The sequence below is a fragment of the Rhinolophus sinicus genome, linkage group LG05, assembly GCF_036562045.2.
Source record: "Rhinolophus sinicus isolate RSC01 linkage group LG05, ASM3656204v1, whole genome shotgun sequence".
NCBI classification, from domain to species: domain Eukaryota; kingdom Metazoa; phylum Chordata; class Mammalia; order Chiroptera; family Rhinolophidae; genus Rhinolophus; species Rhinolophus sinicus.
The window spans coordinates 156,944,087-156,962,796 of NC_133755.1; the positions used below are offsets into that span (position 1 = coordinate 156,944,087).

Sequence of the window (18,710 nt, forward strand, 5' to 3'; positions counted from 1 at the left end):
CAGGCAAGGAAGAGTGGACACACATATTGAACATACCTCCACTCTTGAATGCTCAATTGTCTCATAGATTTCAGTTGTAAAACATGAGTTCAAAAATAAAATTATTAAGAATTTCAAGAGGGTGACAGCAGAATATTAAACCAAGAGTGGGGTCTTTCTGGGTGTGGGACCCTGTGCTAATGCACAGATTACATACCCAGAAAGTGAGCCCTGTGAAGTGGCCTTTGGCTTTATCCCTCCCAGTTATTCTCACTGGTGTTAGGCACCTACTAGGCTATCTCCTCACAACTGGCAGAGAAATCTTGCCACCTTTTTTCTTCCCCATTTCCATAGTTCTTCCCTTCTCATCTTTTTTGCTCCTCACCCCAGGATCAGACTCTTCTCATACTGGTTGACACTCTTTTAGCTCTATCTGTACCTACAAAAATGGGTTGGAGTGGTTTCAGAAATATCCCCATGCTAATAAACCTTCTTCAGAAGGCGTTTTAGAAATAGCAAGTCTAGTATGTTGAAGGTGAAGGGTATTTTATGACTCTTGGAGTATATGCTGTGTTTAGAATCACTCATAAATACAGGTAATGAGAGCCATAGAAGATTTAAAATAGGAAAGGAAATTGAAAAAATAGAAAATGTTTTATTTTAGGAAAGTCTTTCTGGCATAGAGCATTGACTTAAATTGGAGAAATCTGGAATAAATCATGGAGACTAGTTAAAAGGAAACCATTCTCACAGCCCTTTGTAAAATGATAGTTGCCCAAGACTCCAATACCAAATGACACTATGATCCCTTGATTTCACTTATGTGGTAGGGGTCGGGGAATCAAGAATTATTCAATGGACAGCTTCAGGACTGGGGGAAAATACCTCCCAATTAGAAGTGGCTGATGGCAGAAAGGAGACAGAAGGAATGCGACAGAATGCAGGCAAGTCTTCTAGGAGCTTCAGAGAAGAGGAAATCTGGGCCAGGCTTGGTTTTTACAGTCAGCTGGCAGCTGTGGCCCCACTTGAGGTTATACAAGCTTGGGAGTGGCATTGGAGCCTGTCGTATCGAAAAACACTAGGAATCCCTTGGGATATGAGTTGTGCAAATCCAGCCCCTCTCTGCCCCACTTCTGGATTAAACTCTTCTATAGGTTTTTCACACGTCTCTGTAGCAGCTCAATCTGAAGATGTGGGAAAATAGGAAGAGGAAGTCATTACTGTTTCCCACAAAGCTGCACATACTCACCAGTCCTTGAGAACCTACATTTTGACTCAGACAAAAGAATTAACTGAACTCTTTGTTCCATCCTATTAGAACAAGAGGAATCCTATATATTAGCAGAAGCTTGTCTATGTGAATTCTGACTCTACCTGGCTGTGTTGGTTTGGTTTTGGGGTGTTCTGTTTTTTGGGTTTGGCCTATCTTCATTCGATGATACAGAGAATTCAGGGGGATTTCTTGGGATAGTTGCCTTTATTCAGCTGGTAATATTGCTTCTTATTTGAATTAAAGCCACATGTGGAAGATTGAGGGCACTCTTGAGCTCTTGTATGAAACATTTTGATTTTCAGAAAGTTTAGGCAGTTTGTCTTAAATAACAATGTCAGTATAAATGGAAACAAAACTGTGAATGCTTAACGTTTTCTTTTATGTCAATCTTTCTTACTTATTGTTAGCATAGTGTAAAAACTGCTAGAGAAATATCACATGCCTGCTACCTCATTTGGCAATTCCCATGTGCAAATTCCAAGTTAGCATATTTACATGAATAAATACAAATAAATCAAACTCTGAAAGGTATTATGGTTTTTAATTCTACTTTTAAATGTGTAAATGAGTCCAAGTCTCGCCTCCTAGTTTCATGACCTAAAAACACTTTTAAAAATTATTAAAGATAATGTAGTTAGAAAGACCCAGAACATTCTTTCCTCCAAGGTTAATTCTCAAATGTAGAAATACAATTAAAATTTCAGCAAAATGAACTTTTATTATCTTACTATTGTTAATTCCACAGAATAAAACAATGAAATGTACTTTTGTGAAAGTTTTCCCAAACCATACCCCAACCGAAGAGACTGGGTTATGTTAGAGACTGGATAGTACTTACAATTATTCCAGAGCCAGTTCTATTCAAACGTTTCAAATTCCTTTAAAATTGCTGTATAAAAGTAATTTGAGGATTATTATTTTGACTATGATGTATTTACATCCATATATATTTTTAAATCCTATGTATAGTTAGTTATTTGACCAGCAACACAGCATTCAAAGGAAGAATAGAAAATTTCACTTGTGTCACCTAGGTATCAGTAGCTTGGGACACCAGACTGATTATTTTTGTACTTTGTTTGCCAGGCGCTTCTGACAATGTCTTACTGTTTTACATCATCAGCACAGCCCCTAGCAAAGTTCCTTACAAATCTTTAAAGACTGCTATGCTGATAGGCATTTTATTCACCCCATCTCTCTAAGAATCATTAAGTCTGATTGACAACAAAACTCTCTCTCTCAATATCTTTTTCTCTCTCTCTTTTTCTTTCTAAAGTTGCTTTCTTTAATGAAGCAACTGCCCTCTAAACTTGATCCCATATGGTTCTGTTTGAGAAAAGAAAGGGGGAAAATTAAAATCAGTTCTCACTAATTAGAGGAAAATTATATGTAAATAATTGAAAGGCCTCTCATACTTATGGCTGACATTTCTACCAATGCCTAATTGACTGTTGGGTCTAAAGGGTTATGTGCTTTTTTTAAGTGACATGTGCTCCTGTCCAAGTACCCGCTGGGACATGCTGTGAGTAGTTTTAGATCACCAGCAGCTCTTTCTATTTTAGTCTGTGTCACTACTTGAAGTTGTCATTAATTTGGATGATCTTAAAAATCATTATTATGAGAGTTCTGATATTTGATAAGAAAAGCTTATATTCAGTCTTGCCAAGAAAGTCATGGAGCATTTAGCAGAAGGGCAAAAAAATCTATACAGTGACAAGGAGTGTCTCACATAGAAGCAGACTGCAGAAGCCTTGATAGGGCTTAACTTGTCCTTGTAAGTAATTTGTGGAATAGTCCATGCTTGCTAATGAACTGTTCTGCATTTTAGTTGTATTTTCTATCAGTAATAATGTGTGTTGCATTTGTTTTGCTTTAATATAAAACTTCATTTATGGGCAACATTTATAGCCAATGCCAATTTAAACTCATTCTTATATAAATAAATGCTTTGTGTGCCCACAGAGCACCGTATTTAATTTTTTTCTCAACTAAATCATCATGATTAATTAAAAAAACCCACAAAAACCCTACTATTATTTTTAGACTTCTCTTTCCCTCTTGCTCCTGATTTCCTCTTTTAATTCAGTTTTGCTTGTAACACCTAAATTTCCTAACAAGTTTTCTCATTGTTCAAACTATACGAAAGAAAAAAGAATGTATAAAGGAAAGGTTTAAGGAGTTAACAGTGAATGTCTAAGATATTGAAATATGATATTCTCTTTTGATTTATTGGGTCATTTAAATTATGAACATTGAATAATGTATAAATGTATATCTGCAAACAATGATCTTTAGAGCATGGATACGCTTTTATAAGATCTTTCTTGAAATTACTCAAGAATTATACTTTTAGAATATGTCCCCATTGGGTAGATAACAGGTTTTGAAATAAATTATGTTTTGAAAAAACATTTATTTAAATTTATTAGAGTTAAAGGTGCATAATTAAAGAAAATCAAACGTAATTTAGGGTCAGGAGTGCTGTATTTAAATATTGACTGTAGTCTGTATCAGCAGTTTGATTTTTTGATAAATTATTTTCTTTGAACTTCAGGTAAACTGAGGATAATAAAAGTAACAATCTACTCTACAGAGTTGTAATGAGGGTCAAATAAGCATAATAATGTTAAAGTGTACATTTACAGTTTGTATAAACAATAGTCAAAAATTAGTTCTATTCCAGTCTATAAAACTTGCTTCTTGCTTAATAGTGTTAAGGGGGAAATGACTAAATAAGTAAAGGGGAATAAAGCACAAACGAATTCGTTTTTGTTTCCTTACTGGTTTTTCATTGTTATATTTTTTTATATTTATTTTAGAAAAGTTGATAAGCAGAAATACTACTTTATTAAGTCTTTAATTATTAAGCAGCAGTTGTGAGGGGGTAATGAGTGCTGATTTGAAGGACTGTGTTCTGTTTTCACCTATTGCTAATTCCGTACGGTCAGACAGAATGCTCCATGATAACTCTGGTTGTCCACATATAAGATGGGAGCAGTAAGCGTGGAGAATCTAATCACCCACAAATACTGCTCCTGGTTCTTCTGAACCACAGATGGGCATGCTCTTCTAAGTGGTCAGGACTCCTCTGCGGTGAGCACGGTCAGAGGCACGAGAGACCTGCACACCTGCCTGATGAGTCCAGAGGGAGTTGGAATGGGTTTGGGGGTCAGGGGACAAGTCTCAGACTGGCGCTGGACACCCTAAGAGCTGATCCCAGGTGAGGCTGTGATTCACGTCCTCGGGACTGCAGGATTCGGAGGAGAAGAAAAGTTACTCCGTGGTAGTACTTTTCTCTGGCATGGGGTACCGTTTCTCCTAAAAATATTTCAAGGCACAAGGATACCACTATCCGTTCTTTAGATCTCGCATGCTGTCGTGAGATTGTTTCACATGATCCTAGGGAAATGTTTGCAGCTCCTCGTTGGGGAGAAGTCTCCATAATATAATATAGGTCTTTCTTCCTTCCTTCCTTCCTTCCTTCCTTCCTTCCTTCCTTCCTTCCTTCCTTCCTTCCTTCCTTTTCTCTCTCTCTCTCTCTCTCTCTCTCTCTCTCTCTCTCTCTCTCTCTGTCTCTCTCTGTCTCTCTTTTGTTTGAGGTACTTCTCCCCCCCTCCCCCTCCCCTTCCTCTGGTAAAAATTGTTTACTTGCTTCTTGTTACATGCTTTTTATTTTTTTCCCCTGGTAATATGAGTAGCTTTGTGCTCCTAGGAAGTTAAAAAATAAATAAATAAAAGAAAATATAAAGGAAAAAAAAAACTTGAACCAATATAATATGTGCATAATAGGCTCCAAATGAGAAGGAAATTTAGTGTTTGTTCTATGGATACAAGTAAAGCATGCTTTAGAATCTGATGTTTTTCTCCAAAGTAAATTGCTATGTAATATTTACTTCCATTTAAAAAACAAAAAACAAACAAACAAAAAAAACCCCCAAAACTGCACACACCTGAAAGTGTATATTTTTATTTAGATGGATGCATCACCTTTTGCTTCTCCTTTGGAAACTGATGAAATTCTCTTAATTAAAATTTGATATGTCTTAGTGGTAAAAATATTTATTCTAAAATATACCTTTAAATTAATATTTCTCCAGAATACTCTTGAGAATATAAGCAGCCCATAGCTACAGTTAAAAAAAAAAAAAAAAAAAAAGAGAGAGAGGGAAAAAAAGGAAGCTAAAATGCTGTGGATTTAGGTTTTTAGTTGACATTTTGGTTCTTACTCCCCAAACCCTGTTATTTTTATTTTTTCTAAATACTTAATTTAGATTTGTAATATGAGTTTGTATGGGTTGCCTAGATAGTAACCAGATATTAGTTATGGTCTTTTTTGTTTTCATGGTGTGTCCCATAAATGAATGTCTTGAACATTAAGTAAAACAAATTTTAAAATCCTATCATTAAAAATATATCAGCTAAATTTTTTAATAATTTCCTTTTCTTTAGAGTACAATCCATCTCCTAAGTTCAATTTTACTTTCTCTACATGTTCCATTTTTATTTTCTTTAAATCACATTACTTTGTATGCTTTCTCTCAAGCATACCTACAATAAAGCCATCTGTTGTCCAAGGGGTTGTTCCTACATGAATCATGCTCTGTCAAAATTTTGAGGTTATAAATGTTCAGCTAATTGAGCAGTCTGACTAGCTGAATACTTGTAAGTGCTTTATAATATCTTTCAACACTTCAAAACTCTGGCCCACTTAAAACTCCAGAATCCCAGAGCAAATGGACAAGTCATTCACATGGATTCTTGCTGATAAAACTAAAAACATGTTTATGAATTTCTCAGAATTTGGAATAAAGTGAATGTGGTTCTACTCTTATTTATTTTTGAGCTGTGCCTATATTATGCCAAAGCAACTGGTTAAGAAGTGAAAAACTTACCAATCAGCCAATTATTTTGACAACTCTGTATTAAACTACTAACTTGCTTTTTTTCTCACCAATTGAAATTTTTAGCATCATGGATGCTTACAGTTTCTAAGAAAGAAGTCAGTCTCTCTCTCTTTCCTTCAATTGCTTTCTTTTTCTTTAGGAGACTTCATAGTGTTGAGAACAAATGCACAAATAAATAACTATATGGCAGCTCAAGTCACCCATCCCATGTTCTTCCTAAAATTTGTATGCTTTCCCGGAGGACACATGTTTTCATGGTCTCTTCTGGCCTCAAGTTCCAGATTTCACATTATTCTGAGTCTCACTCCTGTATCAATTTTATCCTTTCTGCTTTGCATCCTTTCAAACATGGAACTTTGATCTTTTCCTTGATTCCTTCAAAAAAATCTCACAAAAAATGTCTTTCAGTGTAGCTGACTTTACAGAAAGTTTGGTGAGACTGAAGCAGTTTGCATAGTAATTGCACAAAATTTTGAATTTTGGTCATTTCTCTACTTAAAAGTATGTTGGCCCCTGCAGCCATGTATCACATGAACTAAACACCCTCTTCTCCTTTGTAAGATTAATTCCCTTTGTCTAAACAACCCCAAACTCAGCTCTGAGTTTCCAAGACATAGGAAGTGTACTTCTAAACATCTACTTCTAGTATTGCCCATTCTCTTTCCTTTGCCAGTCTCTACAAGGGGAAGTGAGGAGTGTAGAAAAGTTTGACTCCACTCTTAAGAAATATTCCTGTCCAAGCCACACACCCAAACCAACACACACTCACACATGCTAGTGAGTGACATGCTCCCCATACTCATACCCCACAGAAGGTGGGGATATCTATAGTCAATTTAGGTTTTAAGCAAAATTCCCCTTGAATGCATTTATATTAATGTTTAAAGGCTCTTAGTTGTTGCAGATGTATATTTTGGTGGAAAGTCTTAACTTGTTCTCCAAGCTGGCCCTTGCCTGAGCCTCAGCCTTCACCCCATATCATGCTAGACTGGCCTTCTTTCTGTTCCTTAAAGGGCAAGCACATTCCTACTGCATGACTTTTGCACCTTCCTTTCTCTGTGCCTCTCAGCATAACTGATTTCTTCTCATGATGTGTGCCTTAGCCAAGTATCTCCCTTTTAGAAGTGACAATCCATTGTACAGCAACATCTTCCTACCCATAGCCATATCGCGCAATTATTTTCTGTAAAAATAATTGTTTTATTTCTTGGAAAAAAAAATCATCACACTCTGAGATTATCTTTTTTAAAAATTTTTTTTTATTTAAACATTCTCAGTGCTCTATTCTTGAGAACAGGGTCCTTTTCTATACTGTTTACTGGTATATCTCCAGAACCCGCAAATGTGCGTTATAGTAACTGCTTAACGTATTTTTAAAAATAAATAATTGTATCTATTGTTAGAATGAAAAAATAAAATTTTCTTAATAACTTTAAAAAGTATAACTTAAATCTAATATATTTTAAAGGACAAATTAGATTATCTGTCCCAACATAGTTAATACTAATTGAGTAACAATCATAATTATTATTATAACCACGGCTTCCGGACATTAACTTGATAGTAAAGATCAACATTTACTATGCTCATATTTAGAATATAAATGTTCAGAAGAAATAGAATTAGCCTGGAAATTATAATAGCCTAGTTAGAGATTAGCATCGTGGAATTCTAACCCAACCTTCTCATTTAACATTTGTGGCAACTGAAACACACACAAAAAACTATCTTGCCCAATATTAATGGGAAATTTAAGTCTGGAATTTGGGTTTCTTGAATCTCAAATGACTGAATTTCTGCCTAAATCATGTCCCCAGTCCTAATCTAAAAGTAATCAGTTACTTCGTGTTTTCATTTATAGAATAAGCAGGTGAAATTAGATGTTTTCTAAGCATTTGCAGTTTAATCCCTCTTTTTCTTCTTTTCCATCAATCCATCAATTATTCCACAACTTGACTGGAAGCAATCTCCTTAAATTCTCATTCATGTTGTCAAGTTTTTCTAGTCAATGATACTTTGAGTCTCTAACAGTGTTAAATGTCTATTCCTCAGGGGTATTGGTGTCATTTGACAGGTTGCTGATGACACACAGCACAGCAGAACTTACAACTACTGAATCTGCACAAGTAGATAAATAGGGATGGTTGACCAGTTGCATGCACTTCTTGGAGGACCTCCTGAGTATTGAACAATAAGGCATAGCCAGTCAAATATAATGTAATAAGGTCAATTATCAAGTAGAAGTTCAAGCTGCATTTAGTATAGACCAAAGTTAAAATTAAGCGCCATAGGATGGCATTGTTAGGACATTTTGGTAATCAATGTATTTGATTTAGAATTAAATTGCTTTGCTCATCATGGGGGGAAAGTTTGTCCTGTTTGTTTCCTCTGTTCTCAATGGTATTAGTTTTTGCTATCAAATGAAAGAGATTACCTGTAAACATATGCATAAGACTATTACAGACTAGAAAATAATCTCATTCACTGATGTAAAAGCCCTTGGATGAATCAAATTTAGTCTACCTTAATTAAATTGTTATCCAATTTATTTTAACAGCTCACAAAAAAATTACAGAATTTTCCAGATTAGTTCAAAGTTTTCTGTAGTCTTATAAAAACTATTTTTAGAAGGAAACAGGACTGAAGCACATTTTGTAAACTATTACATGAATTCAGAACTTTTAATTTTTCTATGTTTTAGAATTTTTAAACACACTAAGGAATTTAATGTATATTTTTTACTGTGTTATCTTTGTACCTGAAGAGGAGTTTCCTAACACTGGTTCTACAAATGTGAGGAAAGCGAGATAATGATTTATCCTATACACCGACATAATCCCCTGCCATGTTTGCTCAGTTGATCTCTATGGCGTCTGGTGTATTTGGCTAAATCAGTCTTGGTCTAACCACTGGAAAACAATAAAGAGGTGTAGACAGGAAGGTAGTAGAATGAGATAAAAATATTGGGACAAAAAAACCTGAGGTGTATTTCAGACGAAAATAGAAGAATTGAGATTTACTCTGTTTATATTTCACAATACTCACTGTTAATCTGGGAACTATGTACTCTCCTGAGGGAGTACTATGTACTCTTCAGAGGGGGTCCACACATCCACCAAATTTTAGTGTAAAATCATGCATGTACATTTTTGGGGAGGCAGGAGACAATCCATCCTTTTCATCATATTTGCAAAGGGGATCTGTGACTCAAAAATGGCTAAGAAAAACAGTACTAGCTCAACAGGTTATGAGAACAATCATCATAAAGATGGAACACAGTTTTATAATATTAAATTAGCATCTCTCCTCTTCCTATCTCCAATTGTGTTTAACATTTTTCATTTTCAGACTTCAAAATCACCTCTAGCTTAGGGCTGTATTCCTGAAATAGATGAAGATAACTTGCTAAAAATTTAGGGAAGAGCGCTTAGGATGAGTAAAAGGTAAGAAAGTAAGAATTATAAGAAAACAAAACAAAAACAAGGTTCAGCTAAATGGTAAAATGATGATTTTTACACGTAAGAAATTTTAATATAAAGATATAAAGCAACTTTTTTTATCCTCTATTAAATTTTGTTTCTTTAGTAACAACAACCAATATTAATTGAGAACTTACTATGTGTCTAGGAGAGTGCTTGAGCATATCTTTTCACATTGAATTCTCACAACAAATCAATGGAGGAAGGAAATTTTCCCTCTACTTTTTACACAAGGAAATTGTAATCATCCTGGCATATCACGAAGGGCTTCTAGGAAGAGATGACACTTAATGCTGAATTTCCAAAAATCAGTGTGTATAATTTGAGAACAATGTGGAATTCAGTTGGAAAAGAGTGAATAGAGAGGCTGACAAAGGAGAGAGTAGGAAGAGTAACAGCACAGTTAGATTTCGTTTGATATGAAGAATGGTCTCTTGAGAGAGACTTGTACATAGGAAGAGATTGATGAAGAAGGCTTTGAAGTTTTATAGATCTGCAACAGAAGAGAGTTACAATGAATCAGGATGAGGTTCTACATGAAGGCTGGGATATGAATAACATGTTTTGGGTTTTTTACCAAGTTTGTTCCAGCTTTGATCCTTCAAAAGTGAAAATTTAAGTCCCTTAAGCAAAATGAATATTCAGAATTTATAAACAGGTCAAGAGTGGTAGACCATCTTAAGAAACCTCTTTCCATTGTTCTGTAAGAAACTGTGTCAACCTTTCCAGGGCAAGGACATGGAAAGGAAAAGTATTGATAATGAAAATTCCAGGAGAGATTATGGTGACACTGTGTCCCTCAAAACAGCAACAACCATCTTTCAAATATGAAATAAGCTCATAGGTAGATCAAGAACTTATTAAAATATATTGCAAAAGAACTCAGAAATTTCACTTCTGGCTATATAGTCAAAATAATTGAAAGTGGGGACTTGAATAGATGTTTGTACTCCTATGTTCATAGCAACATTATTCAAAATAGTCAAAAGATAGAAGCAACACAAGTGTTCATGAATGAATAAATGAATAAACAAAATATGGTACATGCATTATCCAGCCTTAAAAGGAAAGAAAATTATGACACATGCTACAACATGGATGAACCCTGAAGATAATTATACTAAGTGAAATAAGTCAGTCACAAAAGGACAAATATTGTATGATTCCACTTATATGAGGTATCTAGATTAATCAAACTGATAGAGACAAGAAATAGAACGTACTTTTTGGTACAGGCAGGAGTGGGTAATGAGGAGTTATTGCTTAACAGGTACAGAGTTTTAGTTTAGGAAGATATAGAAGGTTTTGGAGATAGATCATGGTAACGGTTGCACAATAACTGAATGTATTTAATGCAACTGAACTGTACACTTAACATGATTAAAATGGCAAATTCCATATTGTGTATATTTTGTATATTTATCTAGCTATCAAAGAGAGCAGGGCTTAAGTTAATTTATTTGATATTTTCAAAGCAGACTTATGTTCCTTGTCTTTAAATACATATATGCAATTGGATTCCATTCTGGATAAGGCTGGGTTAAAAATTATACATTTGTAAAACATAGTAGTTAATAGATTTATGTATGTGAGATCAATATAAATGTTTTGCCTTAAGTTCCTATATGTTATATAGCTTGATATAAATATGCTTAAAATATTATATGGTTAACATTATATATCTCTTGGTTATTTATTGAGTATAGTCAAAGTAGAATTTCATTATCCAAATTGAAAATGTTGTTTGACATGGTTGATGACTGGTGGGTTATGTGGTAGGAAAATATTTTACCAGGAACTCTTGGCTAGTGGGAAGGCCAATAAGATGTATTATCAACAGTTTAAAATGGTGGTATATTCACAGAGTGCTCAGTCTAATAGATGGCTAACAATTTGACAAATATCATTTAAAAAAAATTAAATACACTGGAATGTCTCTATAATGTTTTCCAGGGATCTGGGATTTTTTTTCTTCAGTGTTACATGATCCCCTTTGGGCCCTTTGCCAGCCCTTTAAAAAATGAACATTAGCTGCAGGAAAATGTTAAATGGAGGCATATTGTGATGAATTTCACTGTCTAGTATTTATTTTAAAGGGTTTAACCTAATATACAACACAGTGAAACTTTGCTTTCTCATACATAATGTATTAAAAATTTAGTCCCTTAGAAAACATTACCAATGAGTTACAGTGAATAACAAATCCATATATACTTAAAGCTAGAATATTTTCAGTACAGTTTATTTTTTCATAGCTCTCTTGAATGGATATTTTAAACTTAAATGGGTTCCATTTCTCCTAAAATAAAGCATCTTTAGAGGAGAAATTTTAAGGGAACAGATGAAATTTCATTACCATGCATGTGGTCACACCTTGTCAGAATTTAGGTCCTGAATTTCACTGTGATATTGATATTTGCACACATTAAAAGTGACATTATTTGGCAAAAGAACAAGTATCTAGTTTGAGTTAGTGGTGCACATAGTGATGACTAACCACGTACTACAAGGTTAAAACAATTTTTAAAATCACTTGTTAATGTGATAAGACCAGGCTCATGTTTTCCCTGAGCTTGTTTCCAATTGACTTTTTTGTTCAGATAATAAGTGAATAAATGTTTGGAATTGATAGACGTATTCTTTACTCACATGGAAAGGACACGAGGGTAAGATATTAACTGGTTAATTCACATCTTCCTGGACATTAAGCTCTTATTCTAAAATTGAGGAGTACTTTTAGTATAACTGTACCTAGTTTGACTCTACACCAGAATGTCACCGAGGTGAATGGACTAATTAAGATTGATCTTGTTGATAAAATATATTTCCGGAAGAATTCTGCTCTACAGAATAAATTGTTGAGTATGAATTATCTTAGAATTTCTTTCCCTTTTCCCTGTTACTCCTCCTCTCTCAGCCCATCACTCCACAAAAAATAATCTGCCAAGGTAACTGAATTTCACCAAATGCTTAGACTTTACCTTCTTTATCCTTTTCACTCTGCAGTGGTGTCCCTCACCGTTAATGAGTTTTGCATATGGAAATTAGTAGGTATTTAACAGCTACCATATAATATTTAAAAATTTTTATCTTTCTTAAATTTTTATGGATCAACATTGTCAATAACTCTTAATAATTATATAAGACATGTTTAGTTTTGTTGATCACTTGAGAAATTAAAGCTTCTCATGATTATGACCACTATTGCTATGTAATATATCCAGTTGTATCTCTGTTATTCACCTCATTTTTCCTCCCTCTCTTCCTCCTTCCCCTCCCCCCCCACCCTCCCAACACAAAGCAAACTCTGAAATCTTTATTTACCACTCTGCCTCACAAAAAGCTATGCTCTGCTGGGCCTCATGGAGTCTTACCCTGTGCATGCAGAGTTTAGACCACAGCCAAGGAGGCAATGGAGCCCCATTTTTACCCCCGCCCTTTTGAGTAGCTCCCTCAATACTGGGAAACTACCTCTCAAATTTCACCTTCTTCTGCACTACTGAAACAGATAATTGCCTCTTCAGCTAAACAAAATTACTATATACTCTTTGGGTTCCATCTTCATATGCTCAAGTATAGAAAAGATGAGGCTCATCTCACAGTTTCCTGTTCTCTCAAAGACAGTAGTTCTTTGTCAGCCATTACCCAATACTTTAAAAGTATACAAATTTTGTCTAACAGTGGGAAGATAATTCTCTTAGCAATTACTGTATCATGATTGGAATTAGAAATACTACAGAATTTAAAACAATTTTTTAAAGATATGCTTTACACATCATAAAATTCACCCTTTACAGTGTATATACTTCAGAAGTTTCTTTAGTGTATTCACAAATTATGAAGCCATCACCACTATCAAATTCTAAAACATTTTCAGCACTCTAAAAAGACAACCCATACTCATTAGCAGTCATTGCCCCTCATCCTGTCTCCTTAGCTCCTAGAAACCACTAATATATGTTCTGTCTCTGAAGAATTGCCTATTCTAGACATTAAATGTAAATGGAACCGTAAAATATGCAGTCCCCCATTTGTGAATGGCTTTTTTCATTTAGCATTATGTGGTCAAGGTTCATTCATCTACATCACAGCATTTATCAGTACTTCATTACTTTTTATTGGTAAGTAATATTCCGTTGTATGGGTATATCACATTATTTATCTATTCCTCAGTTGGTAGTCATTTGGTCTATTTCCACTTTTTGACTATTGTGACTAATGCTGCTATCAATATCCACGTAGAAGTTTTGTATGGACTCATGTTTTCATTTCTCTTGGGTATCTCTATGTTTAACTTTTAAAGAAAATACCAGATTGTTTTCCAAAGAAACTACACCATTTTATAGTCTCACTGTAGTGTGAGGGTTCCAATTTCTCAACATCCTTGCCAACATTTATTATTATCCTCCTCTTTGATTATAGCCAACTTAATGGGTGTGAAGTGGTATCTCGTTATGGTTTAGATTTGCATTTTTCTTATGGCTAATGATGTTAAGCATCTTTTCATGTGCTTATTGGCTATTTGTATATCTTCTTCACAGAACGGTTAACTCAAATCCTTTGTCTATTTTTAATTGAGTTATTTGTCTTTTTATTATCGATTTTAATAGTAATTTATACATTCTAGATACAAGTCCTTTATCAGATATATGTTTGCAAATTTTCTCCAATACTGTATGTAGTCTTTTCTCTTTCTTGATAGTGTCCTTTGAAGCACAACAATTTTCAGTTTTGATTATGTTTTTGCTGCTGCTGTTGCGCAGGCTTTTGGTATCATATGTAATAAACCATCGACAAATGCATGGTCACAAAGTTTTTCACCTCTGTTTTCTCCTAAGAATTTTATAGTTTCATCTCTTACATTTAGATCTTTTATCAATTTTGAGTTAATTTTTGTAGATGGTGTGTTAGAGGTACAACTTCATTTGTTTGCATGAAGTATCCAGTTGTCCCAGTACCACTTGTTAAAAAGACTGTTCTTCCTCCATTAAAATGTCTTGGTACTTTTGTTGAAAATCAACTGACCATAAATGTGAGGGTCTATTTCTGGATTCTTAATTCTATTCTATTGGTCTTTATGTCTATATTTATGCCAAAAGCACATTGTCTTGATTACTATAGCTTCATAGTAAGTTTTCAAGCCAGGAAGTGTGAATCTGCCAACTTTGCTCTTTTTTCATGATTGTTTTGGCTATTCTGGGTCAGATGCCTTTCATATGATTTTTAACATCAGCTTGTCTTCTTCAACAACAACAACTAAACAGCTGCAATTTTCATAGGGATTATGTTGAATCTTTAGATCAATTTGGGGACTATTGCAATCTTAACAATATTATGTATTTTAATCTATAAATACGAATATCTTTCCATTTATTTAGGTCTTTAATTTCTTTCAACAATGTTTTGTTGTCTCAGAATATATGTTTTGTGCTTTTTTTTTTTTTTTTACTAAATTTATACCTAAGTATTTTATTTATTTTTCTATTGTAAATAGAATTATTTTCTTAGTTTTATTTTTGGTTTGCTTATTGCTACTTGATAGAAATACAATTTGCTTTTGTGTATTGTTCTTGTATCATGAAACCTTGCTGGAACTAATTATTAGTTCTAATAGTTTTTAGTAGCATCTTTAGGAATTTCTCTATATAAAATCATGTCATTTTCAAATAGAGATGGTTTTACTTCTTTTCCAATCTGAATGCCTTTTATTTCATTTTCTTGCCTGATTGCCCTGGCTAAAACCTCAATACAACATTGAATAGAGGTAGCATTTCAACGTTTCCCTTCCTCCAGCCCTGCCTCTGGCCCCAATAAAATAATACCTATACTGCACTCAATCATTTAGTAAATAAAATAATACCTATACTGCACTCAATCATTTAGAATTTGCTCAGTAAATATTGAGTGTATACAATGTACAGGTGCCATTTTAGGAGGTGCCACTTCTAGTCTAGGTGTCAGTACTCTTTCTAAAACCCAAATCTAAACATGATATTCTCCCATTTAAAACTAGTGATTGTGTCTCATTTTAATTAAAAAACGGACTAACTTCTTAACAAGTCTTACCAGATCCGTCATTTCCTGGCATGAGTGTAAATCTCCCACTTCTTTTCCTTTTGCTTCCCTCTTGAACACTTTTGTCTAAGCAAACTGAATTTTAATTTTTCAAGGCTCAATACCGTTGATCCTCACTATTTATGGATTCTGTACTTGCAAGTTCACCTACTAGCTAACATTTATTTGTAACCTCAAAATCAATGCTCACAGGGCTTTTGTAATCATTTGCAGACATGGGCATGCATAGACCAGCAAAAAAAATTGAGTCACCTAACGTGCACATACTCAGTTGAGATTGAACAAGTGTCCTTTTCACAGTCTATTTAGTGTGACGTTTTTCACATTTTTGTACTTTTTGTAGGTGTTTTTGCTGTTTAAACTGGCCCCCCATGTGTAGTGCTGAAATACTGTGTAGTGTTCCCCAGTGGAAGAAGGTTGTAATATGCCTTGTGGAGAAGACACGTGTGTTAGATAAGCTTTGTTTAGGCATAAATTATAGTGCTTTTGATTGAGTTCAATGTTAATGAATCAATAATATATATAAAATAAGGTGTTTTTAAACAGAAACACATGTAAAACAGATTATATATTGTTCAGTAGATGAGAATATTGTGACCACTGGCTTGCTGGAGCCTAACCCTGTATTTCCACTAAAGGCAATGATTCAGTATTTGTTAATTCAGTGTTTGAAGGGAATTTTTAGAACATAGTTGCAGTGAATAACCAGAATCCTTTGTATGTAAAATGATAATAATGACAGTATAAAAATAGTTATAATTTATTGGGTGTCAACTATGTACCAGGTACTGTGCTAAATAGTTTACAGGCATTAACTTGTTTAATTCCCATTATTTTACTTAACTCATGAGGTAGGTGTCATCATTAACCCATGTTTTAGATATCGTAACTGATTGAGGCTTTAAGGATATTAACAGGTCTCCCCATGAGACTGGGAGATTGTTTTTCCAAGTAGACTGAATTCAGAGATTAAGTTATTAACAATATTTCTTAAATTATGAATTATTTTCATTATGTTGCATTCCATTTTGTTTGAATATATGAGATCAATCTTTAATATAGTTTTAGTTATTTTCATTTTGTTCCTTAATAATAATGATGATTATAATCACCTCTAATCCATTTTAACCATTGGCAATTTCTGTGTTTAATTTGTGCCATTCTGGAAGTCTTAAATTGCTTCTCATTCTACAATGTGTAAAGAAAAACTCTGGGGGCGAACAATAATTATTATCTGATTGAGTTCCTGGTGACATTGAAAGTGGCAGATTGCCTTAAAAGTTGTTTTCTCCATCTGTAAATTTGGGGAATTTTAACAATTCTGTAATTTAAAAAAACAAACAAACAAAAAAAAACTTTCTCATGATTAAATTGCAGGGAAACAGAAAATTCATGGAAAATGTTAATTTTCAATAACCTTTATATTATAATAATATTCCAATTATTTGAAACATTGCCCAAATGACATCATGAAGAATTATTTTAATTTCATTGATGAGGAAAACATGAAGGTTAAATAACTTTCTCAAGGCATTGGCTATAGCCATAAACGAAATTAAGTTCTCTTCATGGGTCTAGATTTAAACAGAATTATCCCCTATAGCATTAATGTAACACCTCACACAAAGTATCATTAGAGAGAATTATAGTATTTGATTATCAGTGGAATTAGTCATTATCTATAAATCCTTTTTGTTTTGTCATGGGGAAGATTAGCTAACCCTTTAGCAAATGAGGAGCATTATGACACATCTTGAAAGAAAAACGCCTCAATGACCAATGAAACCAGAACCACAATAATGCATAACTTTCAAAGCATAATTTTCTATCTTACTTAGAATTCTGTCCCAGATCTCTGTTCATTGAAATTGCAGATACCTACATAGAGGAGGGCAGAGCATCTCTGAAGAATGCTTCTAAGACTCAGGGCCAGGTTAGCCCAGGAAAGTTCGGCTAGCCCTCTTCTAAAACATGATGAAGTCCTCAGACAAACAATTGATCAGTCTCCATTTCCTAAGTTCAAAACAGCCTGTTTATTTCAGGATGTATATTTCTGTCTCAAACTATGAAATGGGGAAATTGGCTGTAGGAAGGAGAAAGGAATCAGGGTTGAAACCCTATGGAGATTAAGCAACATTTTTATTGAAAGACGAAAGCAAAGTCTTCACTGCCAAGAGGAACTGATCGCTCAGAAAGGAAAGAGGTTGAATGTCTCTAATTAACTCAGCTTCGCAGATCTTGGGTTGAGGCCATCTTTGCTATCCTTGACCGAAAGAAAGAAAGGAATCTACTGAGATTGAAACCTACTGTGGGAACTGCGGTCTTTGTTGCAACCCAAGAGAGTAACAGGTCCCAGAAAATGAGATGAAAACAAGTGACCACTCTACTGCATGTTCCGCCTGTAGAAATAGTGCCATTTCAACACATAGACAAAAATAAACACCGTAAGAGTTTCATTACAAGGGCTCAATACTTGCATGGTAAGAACAGTTAAACATACAGGGAAAAGTAAACATTTTAAACTGGTATTAGAAACATATTCAATAGAATTTAAAGTGCAGGATATTTTATACTATTTTACTTATTTCTCAATTCTCTGCCATATTTTTGAACTCATCAGAAGGATTCTGAAGAACACATTCTATTTTGGATGCATGCCACTCTTTTATTTAAAATTTTTGTAATTTATATTACAGTTATAATTTCAAATTCTTTGAGGCACTTACTCCTGGAACTGTTTCCATCATTCACAGTTCTTACATGTTTAAAAAGTAGTACGTAATAGTGGCATACAACAAAAATTCATCAAGTATGAAATAAGTGAATGAATAAATATATAAAATTGTTTGTCTTAAAAAATGATCTCTTGAATAACATTAGTAGTTTAAGCCCTTGCATTTAGTATTGAAACTATTTTGAGTTGCATGAAATTAATGTAAAAAACACACAATCCTGTTGGTAAACCTTTACTATCTGTAATCTCTACAGAACGAATGTTCT

General features: G+C 34.0%; 1 protein-coding gene across 3 annotated transcripts in view; it reads left to right on the forward strand.

The window, feature by feature from the left end:
* Positions 1-2,807: 2,807 nt before the first annotated feature.
* Positions 2,808-18,710, forward strand: part of EYA4 (EYA transcriptional coactivator and phosphatase 4) — a 286,539-nt gene continuing 270,636 nt past the window's right edge. For 2 of the 3 annotated variants that reach the window (XM_019732792.2, XM_019732795.2), the window contains exon 1: positions 2,828-3,026. The gene's annotated coding sequence lies outside the window, so the exon portion shown is untranslated. Of the gene's footprint in view, positions 3,027-18,710 lie in introns of all 3 variants that reach the window. The other variant, XM_019732796.2, reaches the window with a different exon arrangement.